Here is a 17,398-nt window from a genome sequence, read left to right on the forward strand (position 1 = left end):
GGAGTAATGATGCTGAAATTCAGCTTTGATCACAGGAATAAATTACACTTTACTATATATTCACATAGAAAACAGATGATTTACATTAGAATAATATTTCACTGTTTTTATTGTATTTTTGATCAATACGAGACTTTTTCTCAAAAACATAAAAAAATCTTACCGACCCCCAACTTTTATACACAGAAGTGTTCATTCCTGATTGAACATGTCAATGATTTTGTGTTACAACCAAAAAAATATATCAACTTATTTGATGAATCATAATTCATTTACACTTTATTTTGATGGTCCACTTTAGACAGTCGACTAACTCTCACTAGAGTATTAGTTATGGCAAGCCGTTTTAGCTTAAATTGTACCCAGCGTTACTCGTCGTAATTGCATTTTTACCAGTAAGAATTCAATTAGAGAGCTCTACAATTGAATTTTTGTTTCTCCATTGACTTCCTTTCATTTTTAATTACGGAGCTCTACAACTGAATTATTATTAGTAACAATTCCAACTGGAGAGCTCTCTAATTCAATTACAGAGCTCTGCAATTATACATATCTTTAATTCGTTTTTTTACTAGTAAAAATTCAATAGAGAGCTCTCTAATTGGAACTGTAATCATAATTGAATTGTAGAGCTCTCTAATTGAATTCTTACTAGTAAAAATGCAATTACGACGAGTAACGCTGGGTACAATTTAAGCTAAAACGGCTTGCCATAATATATAGACTGTTCGGGTCAGAGTAAGTCATGCACTTGCAAAGTTACTTACAGTCCGTTGAGGAGCTTCAAAACAAGAGTTATCAGATATTACCACAGTCCACTAATACTGTAATACAGCAAACACTGAGAGCTGACACACACACACACACACACACACACACACACACACACACACACACACACACACACACACGCTGTCATTCTCAGAGGTTTAACAGTGTTAATTGGATCACAGTAACATCAATCCCTCACGGCACTGACCGACCCGCTTACAGACACACACACACTTGTTTACTGTGTTTACTGTGTGTACTGTCGCTGGAGCTCGAGGACAACATGTTCAGGACAATGTACCGGCACGCAAAGAAACATCCAGGGGTGAGTCCAACTCTAGTATTTATATAAGACACTTCATAATCCAGGGGTGAGTCCACAACTCTAGTATTCACCTTTACCTGGTTTATAACACATATATTCATCAATCTGACTCTACTGACACTAGATTAAATAGAAATCAGATGAGAACAAAACTAAATCATGAGAGTCTCATTCTAAGTTGCTTATAGTTGTTGAAGTTTGCATCATTGATTTCCGTGAAGCTGTCCTGAAAGCGTCAGTACTGTATAAAGCGCTGTAGAAATGAGCGTTTGAAGCGATATATCGCCGTGCCCCCGCAGCTTCAGTCCTCTATTGTAATCCTCATCACTGTAATAGTTCTTCTGAGAACGAAGGGCTTTTATTGACCTTCCAATTGTTAGTTTTACTGTAGAAACTCTTCTGAAATATTGCTCTCAGTGAACGATTTACTTCACCGCATACAAAACATGAAGGATAAACCCAAACGAACAAAACAGACATTGCTTTCTTTCTCGAACAACAGCTCCATTAGTGTGTGAGGAGTGTGTGTGAGGAGTGTGTGATGACCCAGATTCTAATGTTGGCGGGTTACCAGAACTAAAGGAACGACTGTTACGCAAAGCACCAGTAACAAGATCTTAAGAGTGATCAGATTATTATCTATTTACTGCTGTATCTTCAAGTCAAGTCTCCTTCATTTATACAGCGCTTTACCAATATAGAGTTTCACAGCAGCTTTACAGTGATAACAGGAGATTACAGTAACAGAGATTAGGCTTTACAGCAGATCTAGAATAAAGTTATTGTCCAGATAAAGTTAGTTTTGATTGATTCACTTCCGTTGTAAAGATCATGAGTTATTAACTTAGGGGCCGCTAACACACACCGTTCTCACAGGAAACAGAAACTTTAATGTGTTCTGGCCGTTCATTCACACACCGTGTTTGAGCTGGAGAACACACACTCTGGAGCTGGAGAACACACACTCTGGAGCTGGAGAACACACACTCTGGAGCTGGAGAACACACACTCTGGAGCTGGAGAACACACACTCTGAGCTGGAGAACACACACTCTGGAGCTGGAGAACACACACTCTGGAGCTGGAGAACACACACTCTGGAGCTGGAGAACACACACTCTGGAGCTCGAGAACACACACTCTGGAGCTCGAGAACACACACTCTGGAGCTCGAGAACACACACTCTGGAGCTCGAGAACACACACTCTGGAGCTCGAGAACACACACTCTGGAGCTCGAGAACACACACTCTGGAGCTCGAGAACACACACTCTGGAGCTGGAGAACACACACTCTGGAGCTGGAGAACACACACTCTGGAGCTCGAGAACACACACTCTGGAGCTCGAGAACACACACTCTGGAGCTCGAGAACACACACTCTGGAGCTCGAGAACACACACTCTGGAGCTCGAGAACACACACTCTGGAGCTCGAGAACACACACTCTGGAGCTCGAGAACACACTCTGGAGCTCGAGAACACACACTCTGGAGCTGGAGAACACACACTCTGGAGCTGGAGAACACACACTCTGGAGCTGGAGAACACACACTCTGGAGCTCGAGAACACACACTCTGGAGCTCGAGAACACACACTCTGGAGCTCGAGAACACACACTCTGGAGCTCGAGAACACACACTCTGGAGCTCGAGAACACACACTCTGGAGCTCGAGAACACACACTCTGGAGCTGGAGAACACACACTCTGGAGCTGGAGAACACACACTCTGGAGCTCGAGAACACACACTCTGGAGCTCGAGAACACACACTCTGGAGCTGGAGAACACACACTCTGGAGCTGGAGAACACACACTCTGGAGCTCGAGAACACACACTCTGGAGCTCGAGAACACACACTCTGGAGCTCGAGAACACACACTCTGGAGCTCGAGAACACAGAGTGTGTGTTCTCGAGCTCCAGAGTGTGTGTTCTCGAGCTCCAGAGTGTGTGTTCTCGAGCTCCAGAGTGTGTGTTCTCGAGCTCCAGAGTGTGTGTTCTCCAGCTCCAGAGTGTGTGTTCTCCAGCTCCAGAGTGTGTGTTCTCCAGCTCCAGAGTGTGTGTTCTCGAGCTCCAGAGTGTGTGTTCTCCAGCTCCAGAGTGTGTGTTCTCCAGCTCCAGAGTGTGTGTTCTCCAGCTCCAGAGTGTGTGTTCTCCAGCTCCAGAGTGTGTGTTCTCCAGCTCCAGAGTGTGTGTTCTCCAGCTCCAGAGTGTGTGTTCTCCAGCTCCAGAGTGTTGTTCTCCAGCTCCAGAGTGTGTGTTCTCCAGCTCCAGAGTGTGTGTTCTCCAGCTCCAGAGTGTGTGTTCTCAGCTCCAGAGTGTGTGTTCTCCAGCTTCAGAGTGTGTGTTCTCCAGCTCCAGAGTGTGTGTTCTCCAGCTCCAGAGTGTGTGTTCTCCAGCTCCAGAGTGTGTGTTCTCCAGCTCCAGAGTGTGTGTTCTCCAGCTCCAGAGTGTGTGTTCTCCAGCTCCAGAGTGTGTGTTCTCCAGCTCCAGAGTGTGTGTTCTCCAGCTCCAGAGTGTGTGTTCTCGAGCTCCAGAGTGTGTGTTCTCGAGCTCCAGAGTGTGTGTTCTCGAGCTCCAGAGTGTGTGTTCTCGAGCTCCAGAGTGTGTGTTCTCGAGCTCCAGAGTGTGTGTTCTCGAGCTCCAGAGTGTGTGTTCTCCAGCTCTGGAGCTCGAGAGTGTGTGCTCTCCACACACTCTGGAGCTCGAGAACACACACTCTGGAGCTCGAGAACACACACTCTGGAGCTCGAGAACACACACTCTGGAGCTCGAGAACACACACTCTGGAGCTGGAGAACACACACTCTGGAGCTGGTGAACACACACTCTGGAGCTGGAGAACACACACTCTGGAGCTGGAGAACACACACTCTGGAGCTGGAGAACACACACTCTGGAGCTGGAGAACACACACTCTGGAGCTGGAGAACACACACTCTGGAGCTGGAGAACACACACTCTGGAGCTGGAGAACACACACCCTGGAGCTGGAGAACACACACCCTGGAGCTGGAGAACACACACCCTGGAGCTGGAGAACACACACCCTGGAGCTGGAGAACAAACACCCTGGAGCTCGAGAACACACACCCTGGAGCTCGAGAACACACACCCTGGAGCTGGAGAACACACACTCTGGAGCTCGAGAACACACACTCTGGAGCTCGAGAACACACACTCTGGAGCTCGAGAACACACACTCTGGAGCTCGAGAACACACACTCTGGAGCTCGAGAACACACACTCTGGAGCTCGAGAACACACACTCTGGAGCTCGAGAACACACACTCTGGAGCTCGAGAACACACACTCTGGAGCTGGAGAACACACACTCTGGAGCTGGAGAACACACACTCTGGAGCTCGAGAACACACACTCTGGAGCTCGAGAACACACACTCTGGAGCTCGAGAACACACACTCTGGAGCTCGAGAACACACACTCTGGAGCTCGAGAACACACACTCTGGAGCTCGAGAACACACACTCTGGAGCTCGAGAACACACACTCTGGAGCTCGAGAACACACACTCTGGAGCTGGAGAACACACACTCTGGAGCTGGAGAACACACACTCTGGAGCTGGAGAACACACACTCTGGAGCTGGAGAACACACACTCTGGAGCTGGAGAACACACACTCTGGAGCTGGAGAACACACACTCTGGAGCTGGAGAACACACACTCTGGAGCTGGAGAACACACACTCTGGAGCTGGAGAACACACACTCTGAAGCTGGAGAACACACACTCTGGAGCTGGAGAACACACACTCTGGAGCTGGAGAACACACACTCTGGAGCTGGAGAACACACACTCTGGAGCTGGAGAACACACACTCTGGAGCTGGAGAACACACACTCTGGAGCTGGAGAACACACACTCTGGAGCTGGAGAACACACACTCTGGAGCTGGAGAACACACACTCTGGAGCTGGAGAACACACACTCTGGAGCTGGAGAACACACACTCTGGAGCTGGAGAACACACACTCTGGAGCTGGAGAACACACACTCTGGAGCTGGAGAACACACACTCTGGAGCTCGAGAACACACACTCTGGAGCTGGAGAACACACACTCTGGAGCTGGAGAACACACACTCTGGAGCTGGAGAACACACACTCTGGAGCTCGAGAACACACACTCTGGAGCTCGAGAACACACACTCTGGAGCTCGAGAACACACACTCTGGAGCTCGAGAACACACACTCTGGAGCTCGAGAACACACACTCTGGAGCTCGAGAACACACACTCTGGAGCTCGAGAACACACACTCTGGAGCTGGAGAACACACACTCTGACACAGGTTCTGGTGCAAGTGTTGAAACGTTTTAAAAACGTGATCATCTCCGCGCTTAGGCGTAATTTGCGGGTGGGACATGTCCCCAACACTTTTTGCCAGGGTCGATATTGTCCCAACCACTTTTGAAACATCTCACGGCACGAATGTACCAATACAAATAAATAAAACATCTCCAGTTCACTAGCAGAGCATTCATTTCGTTCGTTTGTTAAATAAGAGGCGATCTAGTGTGAAATGTGTTGTTTCTGAACTCAAGTGATCAAAGTGCTCGTTTCGATCAGTGGCGCGGAGACTGTGTTCTCTTGTGACTCGCGCACAGTCTTCACTCGGACGCGCACTTCAATCCGTTGTGGAGACTCTCTATTCGTTCCGGTGAAATTATAAAACAACATGCACACAAATGTGTCCCTGCCTGATATACTACCACTGATAAACATCATCGGTTTTGATGAATAAACAACAACAACAACAACAAAAAAACAACCTATACGAGTGCGGATTAGAACCCAGAACCTCTGACACACTTGGGAAAAGTGCTGCCACTGGACCATCTAAATCCGTGATTAAAATAGTCGGAATTTATGTTTTTATTTACGTGAAAATTCTCGCCACTAACAACATACACTCTAAAAAATGTTGGGTTAAAAACCCAATTTGGGTTATTTTGGCAACCCAGCGCTGGGTCAAAAAGGGATGTACCCAGTGCTGGGTTGTTTTAACCCAACTAGTTGGGTTAAATGTTTGACCAAGCATGCTGGGTTGTCATTTTAACCCAATTATGGGTTAAAAATTGGAAATTTTTGTAATTAAAATGACTAAAATAACACATCTACAGCAATACAGACTTCAGTAATCAAAATATGAAATTTTATTTTTGTTTTATCAAGTAAAATTGTCCATTTGTGAATTTTTTTTTTTTCATCACTCCCTCCCCATTGACAAAATTCAATGAAAATGCATGAAACCATATCACAGAAAGACTTGAAATAACTTCTTGAAGAAAATATGAAGTGAAATCTCAAAATACTCTTTGATAAAAACCAATTGATAACTACTTGAAATTTGTATATTTATTTACCATAAATGTCTTTTATTCGCTTCCACCTGAAGGCGCTAAGAAAATGGCGGCTTCTCCGACTGCTGTCGTCCGTGTTGTTGCGTGACGTGCGTGCTCTCTTTCATGTCCGCGTTCCCCACCCAGCACCGCTGGGTTACAGATTAAGAACGATTTTCAACCCAAATTGGGTTACATCAACCCAGCATCCTTACCCAACAGTCTCAACCCAGCGTTTGGGTTGAAAAAACAACCCAGCATTTTTTTTTGTGTATTAGACCTCATTAAACAATAAATTAAACCCAATGTAGGCTACTATTTAAATCAATTCCTTTACATACAATGTTATTGTACATCTGATTTATGGTTTAGCATTGTGTTAGCAACACAACCGTCCCACCTGATTTTTAAAACAAAGTTACGCCACTGTCTCCGTGTAAACTTCAAAAACGTGAACCTGTGAGAACGCTGACGGCGCACATGCGTATCACGTGTTTAGTCTATAGATATGCGCGTATGAATATATATATATGTGTGCAGGCGTGTGTCTCTCTTTACAAACTGACATCGCCAAATTACTCGCCTTAAAAATTCATGATACAGAGTTTTTAGTCGTTTCCGCGAATCCAGCGAACCGGAATAATTCTGATAACATTGCATTTGTACAGAGGGAGAGGAAGGAGGCCTTCACAGGGAGAGACTAGTGGACAATCTTCCTCTTATTCCTGTATTTCAGAGGGCAGTGAATGTGGAACTGCAGTTGTTGGGAAACAGGACAAACACATTGTCTGATAAAATGACTTTTGCAGACTTTATAACTTCTGCAGCAAATCTGTGAGAAGATGTTCGACTGAAGCGACAGAAAAAATCAGTTTACGTCTCTGAGTTTGTTGCAGGTCAGGAGCAGATGTTGCAGCAGATGCTGTTAGTGTCTCTCGCTCTCTCTCTCTCTTCCTCACACACACACACTCTCTCTCTCTCTCTCATCATACAGGTGTTACTGTGACTAACAAGTGTGACTTCACAAATAAATAAGAAAGTTGTTGTTTTCTTCACTTAAAAGTGTGATCACTGAATATGACACTCATAAAAAGCGCTCAGGAGAAAAGCACACGTGTGTGTCCATGATTTCAGCATTTGCACAGTTCTTGGTTGTGAACGTTAAGCGAACATATTCTTCAAACCAGAGGTGTAAAGAGTCCCGGAAAACCATACTTGAGTAAAAACACAGATTCCTCACAGTGAAAATATCCGTTACAAGTTCCGAGTCTCCAGTTCCAGTACGCCGTGAGTAACAGTCTCAGAGTCTCTGATTTGAACAGTACTTCAGTATTTCACTCATACTGGACTCAGACTCAGAGATACACTCGTCCTCGACACCTAACAGACATGCCAGTGAAAATAAGAAACATTTGATTTGTAAGATGAGAAATCGTGTTTATTTTCTAAAATCAAAATAAAACTGAATATTGCAATAAATAAAGGTGGACACAACAGCCTCTTAATCGTCTGAACACTCTCAGGTCTCAGTGAAGCTCAAGTGCACATCAAGGCCATCAGTAAACCAATATCCTTCAAAAAGCTGTCATCAATATAGTGGATAAATAAAATAATGTTACGCAAAATTAAATAATCTACCGTAAGTCTACCTCATCATGACCTCATCATGACCTCATCTCAGATATGAAACACCTGTGAGTGAGCGACTCCCTGCTAATGATATTAGCAGGGGATATTTTGGGGATATTTAATTTAATTTTATCAATCAATAAATTCCTCTTGAAACAAACTTTGTTGTATTATTTAAATTTAATACTGTGAAGCTGCTTTGATACAATCTGTATTGTGAAAAGCGCTATACAAAAACTTAAACTTAATGCGCTCACATTAGTGTAAAGCAGTGTTGTTCAGGAGTTTGTGTGAGTAAAGGCCAAACACACATGATCTAGTTCAGTGACCTTAGACGACGATATCGCCTCTTTATAGCAGGAACAAAAGCGTTACAGTAGGTGTCGTGCAAAATGTATCGAGTAATTGGGTAACACTTTATAATAACTGCAGCTATTAGTTAAGCATTATTAAACAGTTAATTCATCATTTATAAAGCATTAATAGACATTAATAAGCAGTTTATAAATACAGCTATAAATGCTTTATTCTTGATTTATAAGCATATCTATAATGTGTTTAATAATTGTATTTTCATACTTTATTATTGATCAATTTATCATTTCTAAATGAAGTATAGCATCATTTACAAACAAGTTATTTAGGTGTTGTCATTGATTAATAAGATCACTTAGAAAGTGTAAGTAAATGTATTAGATTCAGGAGTTATAAAGCATTTAGTAGTGGTCAGTTCACTATAGTGTGAGCTCATCTAAAGTGAGGACTAGTAATGCCTAGCAAAGCATTTATAAAGGAGATTTAAATCTTCTAAACAGAAAAAGGAACACACACACACACACACACACACACACACACACACACACACACACACACACACACACACACACACACACACAGTGATACAGAACATAGAAATATTAACAGTCTTTAAATCTCCTTTATAAACGCTTTACAAGGCATAACTAGTCCTCACTTTAGATGAGCTCACACACATAGTGAACTGACCTCTACTAAACGCTTTATAACTCCTGAATTAACCCTGAATTACAGTAGAAATACATGTTAATAAAGCATTTATTAACACACTAAGTAACTATTACCATATGTCTGAATAATAATATGTATTTAAACAGTTTATTAATCATTTACTTACACTTTCTACGTGATCTTATGAACCACTGACAACTCCTGAATAACCGGTTTGTAAATAATGCAACACTTCATTTAGAAATGATAAATTGATCATTAATAAAAGTATGAAAATACAATATCATGAAAAATACAAGAACAATGCAGTTATAACTGTGTTTATAGACTGCTTATTAATGTATATTAATGCTTTATAAATGACAAATTAACTGTTTACTAATGCTTAACTAATGACTAGATGTACCGCATCGCGGTACAAAATATGACCGCCGCTCAGGCCTGCACTGGCTTTCCACAAAAATAAATGACGTGGAGTAATTTGGCTGTATTGCGTGTTTATGTATATACCTAAAAAAAGTAATAGTATGTGCATGTCTGTCTGTGTGTGTGTGTGTGTGTGTGTGTGTGTATGTGTGTGTGTGTCTGTGTGTGTGTGTGTCTGTGCGTGTATGTATGTGTGCGTACATGTGTGCGCGTGTGTGTTTGTGTGTGTGTGTCTGTGCATGTGGATTTGTATGTGTGTGTATGGGTGTGTGTCTGTGCGTTTGGATGTCAGTGTGTGTGCATGCTTGCGTTTGTTTGTATTCCTGCATGTGTGTGTGTGACAGTATCATCCTAAACCAGCAACCCTTCGCTCAACAGCACCATCTACAGGCCGATGAGTGTACAGTCACTAAATGTGCACATAAATGAATTTATTTTATACCCCCCCATGGATGAAATTCTACAAAACTTAGCAGAGGATACCCCCAGAGGATGTCAAGTTAATCATACACATGAAATATGGTGCAGTTCTGAACATCTCCACTGAAGATAGGGGCGATTAAAGCAGAATAATATTGCATTTTCATTTTTTATGGGAGGGGCGCAAATCACAAATGAGTGATTATGGGCTAGGTTGATGTGGGCCCTTAAGAGCAACATACCATAACAATTACAAATGTTTACAATTACAAATTACAAAGCAATAACAAATGCATTTTTTTGGGTTTGGGGGGGCCCAGCGCGGGGGGGGGGGGGAAGTGGCCCCCGGGGACCAAACGAAATTTTGCCATAAAAGTCTAGTAGACCAACATACCATAAAAATTTCTTCATCCTCGGTGCCACGGTTCAGGTAGTTATTTAGGAAAAACTGCATTTTTTGGGGTTTGGGGGGGCGCGGGGGGGGAGTGGCCCCCGGGGACCAAACGAAATTTTTCCGTAGAAGTGTAGTGGGGCTACATGCCCACCAAATTTCATATTCCCCGGTGCTTCGGTGTCCCTGGTATCGTTGACGAAAAATTTACGGGGGCCCCAGCGCGGGGGGGGGGAAGTGGCCCCCGGGGACCAAACAAAAATTTTCCGTAAAAGTCTAGTAGACCAACATACCATAAAAATTTCTTCATCCTCGGTGCCACGGTTCAGGTAGTTATTTAGGAAAAACTGCATTTTTTTGGTTTTGGGGGGGCCCAGCGCGGGGGGGAGTGGCCCCCGGGGACCAAACGAAATTTTTCCGTAGAAGTCTAGTGGGGCTACATGCCCACCAAATTTCATGTTCCCCGGTGCTTCGGTGTCCCTGGTATCGTTGACGAAAAATTTACGGGGGCCCCAGCGCGGGGGGGGGAGTGGCCCCCGGGGACCAAACGAAATTTTTCCGTAAAAGTCTAGTAGACGAACATACCATAAAAATTTCTTCATCCTCGGTGCCACGGTTCAGGTAGTTATTTAGGAAAAACTGCATTTTTTTGGGTTAAGGGGGGCCCAGCGCGGGGGGGGGAGTGGCCCCCGGGGACCAAACGAAATTTTTCCGTAGAAGTCTAGTGGGGCTACATGCCCACCAAATTTCATGTTCCCCGGTGTTTCGGTGTCCCTGGTATCGTTGACGAAAAATTTACGGGGGCCCCAGCGCGGGGGGGGAAGTGGCCTCCGGGGACCAAACGAAATTTTTCCGTAAAAGTCTAGTAGACCAACATACCATAAAAATTTCTTCATCCTCGGTGCCACGGTTCAGGTAGTTATTTAGGAAAAACTGAATTTTTGGGGGTTTGGGGGGGCCCAGCGCGGGGGGGGAAGTGGCCCCCAGGGACCAAACGAAATTTTTCCGTAGAAGTCTAGTGGGGCTACATGCCCACCAAATTTCATGTTCCCCGGTGTTTCGGTGTCCCTGGTATCGTTGACGAAATATTTACGGGGGCCCCAGCGCGGGGGGGGAAGTGGCCTCCGGGGACCAAACGAAATTTTTCCGTAAAAGTCTAGTAGACCAACATACCATAAAAATTTCTTCATCCTCGGTGCCACGGTTCAGGTAGTTATTTAGGAAAAACTGAATTTTTGTACCAGTAATGGTTTTACTCTTCACAAATGTATTGGAGTAAAGAGTACATTTACTTATTCAAAAATGTAGTCAAGTAGAGAGTAAAAGTTGCTAATATATTTGATACTCAGTAAAACTACAACGTAGCCAAAAAGAGACTTAAGTACAGTAACTAATTACATTTACTCATATTAATTACACCACTGCTTCAAACATTATAGAACGTTACTTTTGAATGTTCTCTGAGTGCTCTCTGAACGCTCTCTGAACGCTCTCTGAATGTTCTCTGAACGCTCTCTGAACCCTCTCTGAATGTTCTCTGAACGCTCTCTGAACGCTCTCTGAATGTTCTCTGAACGCTCTCTGAACGCTCTCTGAATGTTCTCTGAACGCTCTCTGAATGTTCTCTGAACGCTCTCTGAGTGCTCTCTGAACACTCTCTGAACGTTCTCTGAATGTTCTCTGAACGCTCTCTGAACGCTCTCTGAACGCTCTCTGAACGCTCTCTGAACGCTCTCCGAATGTTCTCTGAACGCTCTCTGAACGCTCTCTGAACGCTCTCTGAATGTTCTCTGAACGCTCTCTGAATGTTCTCTGAACGCTCTCTGAACGCTCTCTGAATGTTCTCTGAACGCTCTCTGAATGTTCTCTGAACGCTCTCTGAACGCTCTCTGAACGCTCTCTGAACGTTCTCTGAACGCTCTCCGAACGCTCTCTGAACGCTCTCCGAACGTTCTCTGAACGCTCTCTGAACGCTCTCTGAATGTTCTCTGAACGCTCTGAAACAAGTAGTAACATTGAAAAAACGTCTAACACTTTTCAGTTCAGAAAAAACGATCCACAAACGATGTATAAATAATGTTTTTGTGCCGATGTTTTGAGAACATTATTAAAGACCAGATAACTTTGAACGAACATTTGATTAATGTTTCTGTAAGAACGTAAGTTTCTCTGAGAAGATTCTCTGTTCCACAGCACACATTTATTCACAAAGAAAACAATTAAAATCAACCTTAAAAAAAATTATATTTTAAAGTGTTCAGCAGAAATGTAAAAAAGGCTAGAAAAAAAACATGCACTAGAATGTGAAAAAAGTACAGATTATTATTATTATTATTATTATATTTTTTTTTTTCAATCAAAGTTCCCACTTAATCAAACTCAGTATTAAGAGCTTGAGGAGCTGTGAAGCTAAAACTACAAATGATCATTTATAAAAAATACAAACAAAGAGTAGACCTAATAAAAAAATAAAAAATAAAGAGTAATTGAAAATTGAGATATAATACTTGAAACTTCATCATCATCATCATCATCAAACTCTAACACATCCCGAGCAGAGCCCGGCCGTCAGGACTGAGTTCAGCTCGAGAGAAAGCAGAGCAGAAACACATGTTGCGCTCGGCTTAGGACGCTTACACATATTTGATAAGCTAATTTGAATATCTGCCGGTAACCCCTGGGGGATTATGCAAATCACTGTTACAGGAGGCAGTTTTGACAACATAAGGCGAAGTCTGTGTGTGTGTCTGTCGCTCACTTTCTCCAGCGCGGAAAACACACGGAAAACTGAGGCTTCACATTCCCTCCTTTAATACGCATTTCTATTCTAATCCCTGTTATCATTTACACACACACACACACACTGAAGTCTCCTGGTAGGACGTGTGTGTGTGTGTGTGTGTGTGTGTGAGTGATCCTGTCACTCAGTCTGATCGGCAGTACACACACACACACACACACACACACACACACTGTGTCCTTCGTCGCTCAACCCGGACCGACACACACAGTGTGTCTCCATGGATATAAAAGAGAGAGTGTGTGTTTATTTAGAACTGAAACCTACTCGACACAAGTACATGAACACACACACACACACACACACACACTTCTAAATCCATTTCACACGCCGTTGCGTCCTGAAACATGTCAGACGTCTCTCTCTCAGCTCAGACACGCTCATGATGTTCTTGCTGAGTTCGTAAAGTTACTTAAACCGAGTCTTTACTCTGGTATTTACACTCATGCATTTGGCAGATGTTTTTTCACTTGCATTGCGTTCAAGGTGTGATGTCATCAGCTCATGCATTCACTGTTACTGTTCACTGAGGAAAGCTAAACATTTTTATGTTTATGGTATAGGATTACTGTATACTGTACAGTAGAGTATGGCGCTTGCAACGCCAAGATCATGGGTTCGTTTCTCAGGGAATGCATGAACTGATAACATATACACCTTAAATGCAAAGAATAAAAGCATCTGCCAAATGCATAAATGTTGTTGAGATGTTGCTGAATAACACATCTGCTATATATAAAGTTGGATATATAAGTATGTCGGTATACATACAGTATATTCACATAAAGCGATATATATACACTATCTCAGAATGCAATAGTAAGGCATGAATATATTAAGACATTTTAAACATTAACATCATGATTTTATGAAAAGCTGTTAAATGTGATTTGTCAAAATGCTCGATATAAATAACACTAGTATCCGTTTCTCGACGGCGCTCTTATGATGTGTTTGTCAGGCATTTATGCACTTGCTTTACTTTAGAGTAACACACACACACACACACACACACACACACACACACACACACACACACGTCTTAGTGTGCACTAGTATAGATACGGCATGTGTAACACAGTTTCGATGTTTTTTGTTGTTGTATTGAATTGTATTATTAGGCAGTTTACGTGCAATAATATTTGACTATGTCCTTATTTATTATTAATTATTGCACCTTTTAAAAAAAATGCATTCTCTATTCTAGTTTGTTATTGCTATTATGTTATTTATTGAGGAAGCTGCTTAGACATACACCCGCGTTTCTAATGTTTTATAGGTTAATGTGTTTATCTTGTGTTTCGACCGGGATCTTAGTCCTTAGTTTCGTTCCTTCATATAAAAATGTGTATGAAATGACAATAAAAGACGTTTGAACCTTTGATGACCTTCTCGTCCTCTTCCAGCTCATCCCTCAGTTCATCTTCTTGTTGCTGGGAATGAGTGGAGCTTCTCTCTATCTGATCCGACTGGCTCGAGGACCTCACGTCAGGTGAGAGAGAAAACACACTTTATAATGCACTTACTGTACACATTCAGTTCAGTTCAACTCAAAACACTTTATTAACGAGCCCACATAAAAACATCATACATTAAATTAATAACACAGTGTGCACGGAATACATATTAATTATAATCTGATACAAGTGGATCCCTAAAAAACACGTCCATACCATGTAGAAGAATGAATAAATACAGTATGTAAATAAAATTAATAATTTGACTCACCCTCATGTTGTTCCAAACCTGCTTGAACTTCTTCATAGGAATATAAGAGTAGTTTGGGTTACACTTTAGTTTAAGGTGTCATTGTTACAGTGTAATTATATATATACATACATACAGTACAGGTCAAAAGTTTGGAAACATTACGATTTTTTTATATTTTTTAAAGAAGTCTCTAATACTTATCAAGGCTGCGTTTATTTGATCAAAAATACAGAAAAAAAAAACAGTAATATTGTGAAATATTATTATAACTTAAAATAATAGTTTTCTATTTGAATATACTTAAAAAAATCATTTATTTCTGTGATGCAAAGCTGAATTTTCAGGATCATTACTCCAGTCTATCACATGATCCTTTAGAAATCATTCTAATATGAGGATTTATTATGAGTGTTGGACACAGTTCTGCTGCCTAATATATTTGATGAATAAAAGGTTAAAAAGAACTGCATTTATATAAAAAAAAAACATTTCTAATAATATAAATCATCTTTACTATCACTTTATCAATGTAACACATCCTTGCTGAATAAAAGTATTGATTTATTTCAAAAAAAGAAAGAAAAAATTTTCTGACCGCAAATGACTGACCAGTAGTGGATATTGCTGTTACAAAAGATTTATATTTTTAAAACATTTGCTTCTTTTTTTTAAACTTTTTATTCATCAAAGTATCCTAAAAAAGTATCACAGGTTATGAAAAAATATTAAGCAGCAGAACTGTTTCCAACTTTGATAATCAATCATCATATTAGAATGATTTCTAAAGGATCATGTGATAGACTGGAGTAATGATCCTGAAAATTCAGCTTTGCATCACAGAAATAAATGATCATTTAAAGTATAATAAATTGAAAACCAATTATTTTAAATTGTAATAATATATCACAATATTACTTTTTTTTTCTGTATTTTTGATCAAATAAATGCAGGCTTGATGAGCAGAAGAAGTACTGAGTAATATTAAGCAACTACATGTACTTACTATAGGGTTAGGGTAGGATTAGGTTGAGGGTTAGTTGCATGTAATTATGCATAATTTACTGTTATTACTATGGTAAGTACATGTAACATATGTAACAAGGACACTGTAAAATAAAGTGTTACCGCAGTTTGTTAAACCTGACACAGCACAAGACAATCAGTCACATGACATCATAGTGGGCTGTTCCTGTTAAAGTCCCCCTGTGGTGTAAATCCAGGTTTTAATGTTGTTTATGTGTCTATGTGGTGTATTTAATATGCTTTAAGACAAAGCATGTGTAAGTTCATAAGTCGACAGCATTGCTGAGTATTTCCTCCTTAAAACTGCAGTGAACCAAAGACAGTCTCAAACACACGCTTTGAAATCGCTGGTGTTTCTGACGTCACAAACTACCTTGTAACCAATCAGATCAACGTGTGATCGTCAACCAGTGGATCTCTGAGATGAGTGAGTGAGTGGAGGCGGGGCGCATTTGCATATTCATAGAACCGTGCATACTAAATGAGGCAAGGGTGTCGAGTTACAGTCAAGATATTTTAAGGCATTAAGGGGAAAAAAACGCTTAAAAGTGTAATTTTGGTGACCAAAGATGAGTTTTAAGGGATACAATGATTGACTACAGGGGGACTTTAACAATGTAACAGTTCATTCGGCTCTGTAATGTAACTTATTATAGCTTTTTGAAAATTCTAAATTCTGATTGGACGAGCTGTTTCTAGTGTCTTCTGTTGGTTGTGTGTATTAATTCATCCCTGTGAGAAACAAACTCGGCAGTCTGCCAGAAATACTGTCCTCTGTCACCTCCGCCTGATAATTACCCTCCTTCAGTTTCACCCTCCTTTACAGTCACTCATCCTCATCCTCTTTTCTCCACTCTCTCTCTCTCCGGTCTGGCCTTATCCTCATTCTGTCAGCTGGGACAGGAGGAATAACCCTGAACCGTGGAACAAACTCGACCCGACCTATCAGTACAAGGTAAACAGCCCAGCGACTGTTCTGTGATCAGCTGCAGACTGACAGCGCAGACAGATCCGTCTCTCCCGCTGTTCCCGGCTCAGTTTCATCTCACGCCAAGGAGAGATACGTGACAGGAGACGTCAAGCCGTACAATAGACACACACTTAGTGAGGTGCATCCCAATTCACCAACTTATAGACACTGTTCCATGCTGGTTTTAGCATAACTAGTGCGATTAGTGTTTTTATAACAAGAACAAAGAGAATTTAACCCCAAAAAATAACAATTGGACTTTAATACACAGCTTTAAAGTCATGAAAGGGAAGTTGCGCTGGTCTTTTCTTCCCTAAAGTGCCGTATGTCCAAGTGAAACGCTTCTGGAACAAGAACAAATGATGTCAAGCTGAACATTAGACACACACTTACTGAGATGCATCCCACTTCACCTACTTACACACTATTCCATGCGGTTTTAAAGGGATAGTTCACCTAAAGATGAAAATTTACTCTCCCTCGCGTCAGGTGTATATGACATTCTTCTTTCAGACGAATACAATCAGAGTTATATTAAAAAATGACACTATTCCATGCTGTTTTTAGTATAAATAGT

At 41.7% G+C, this 17,398-nt stretch overlaps 1 long non-coding RNA gene across 1 annotated transcript; it reads left to right on the forward strand.

Moving 5' to 3' along the window:
* Positions 1-1,012: 1,012 nt before the first annotated feature.
* Positions 1,013-17,048, forward strand: LOC309474213. Its single transcript, XR_014197249.1, has 3 exons — positions 1,013-1,096; positions 14,525-14,610; positions 16,746-17,048. It is a non-coding gene; the product is annotated as an uncharacterized lncRNA (long non-coding RNA).
* The last annotated feature ends 350 nt before the right edge of the window (positions 17,049-17,398 follow it).

This window comes from Leuciscus leuciscus (genome assembly GCF_965113295.1).
Source record: "Leuciscus leuciscus genome assembly, chromosome: 14".
In the NCBI taxonomy this organism is placed as follows: domain Eukaryota; kingdom Metazoa; phylum Chordata; class Actinopteri; order Cypriniformes; family Leuciscidae; genus Leuciscus; species Leuciscus leuciscus.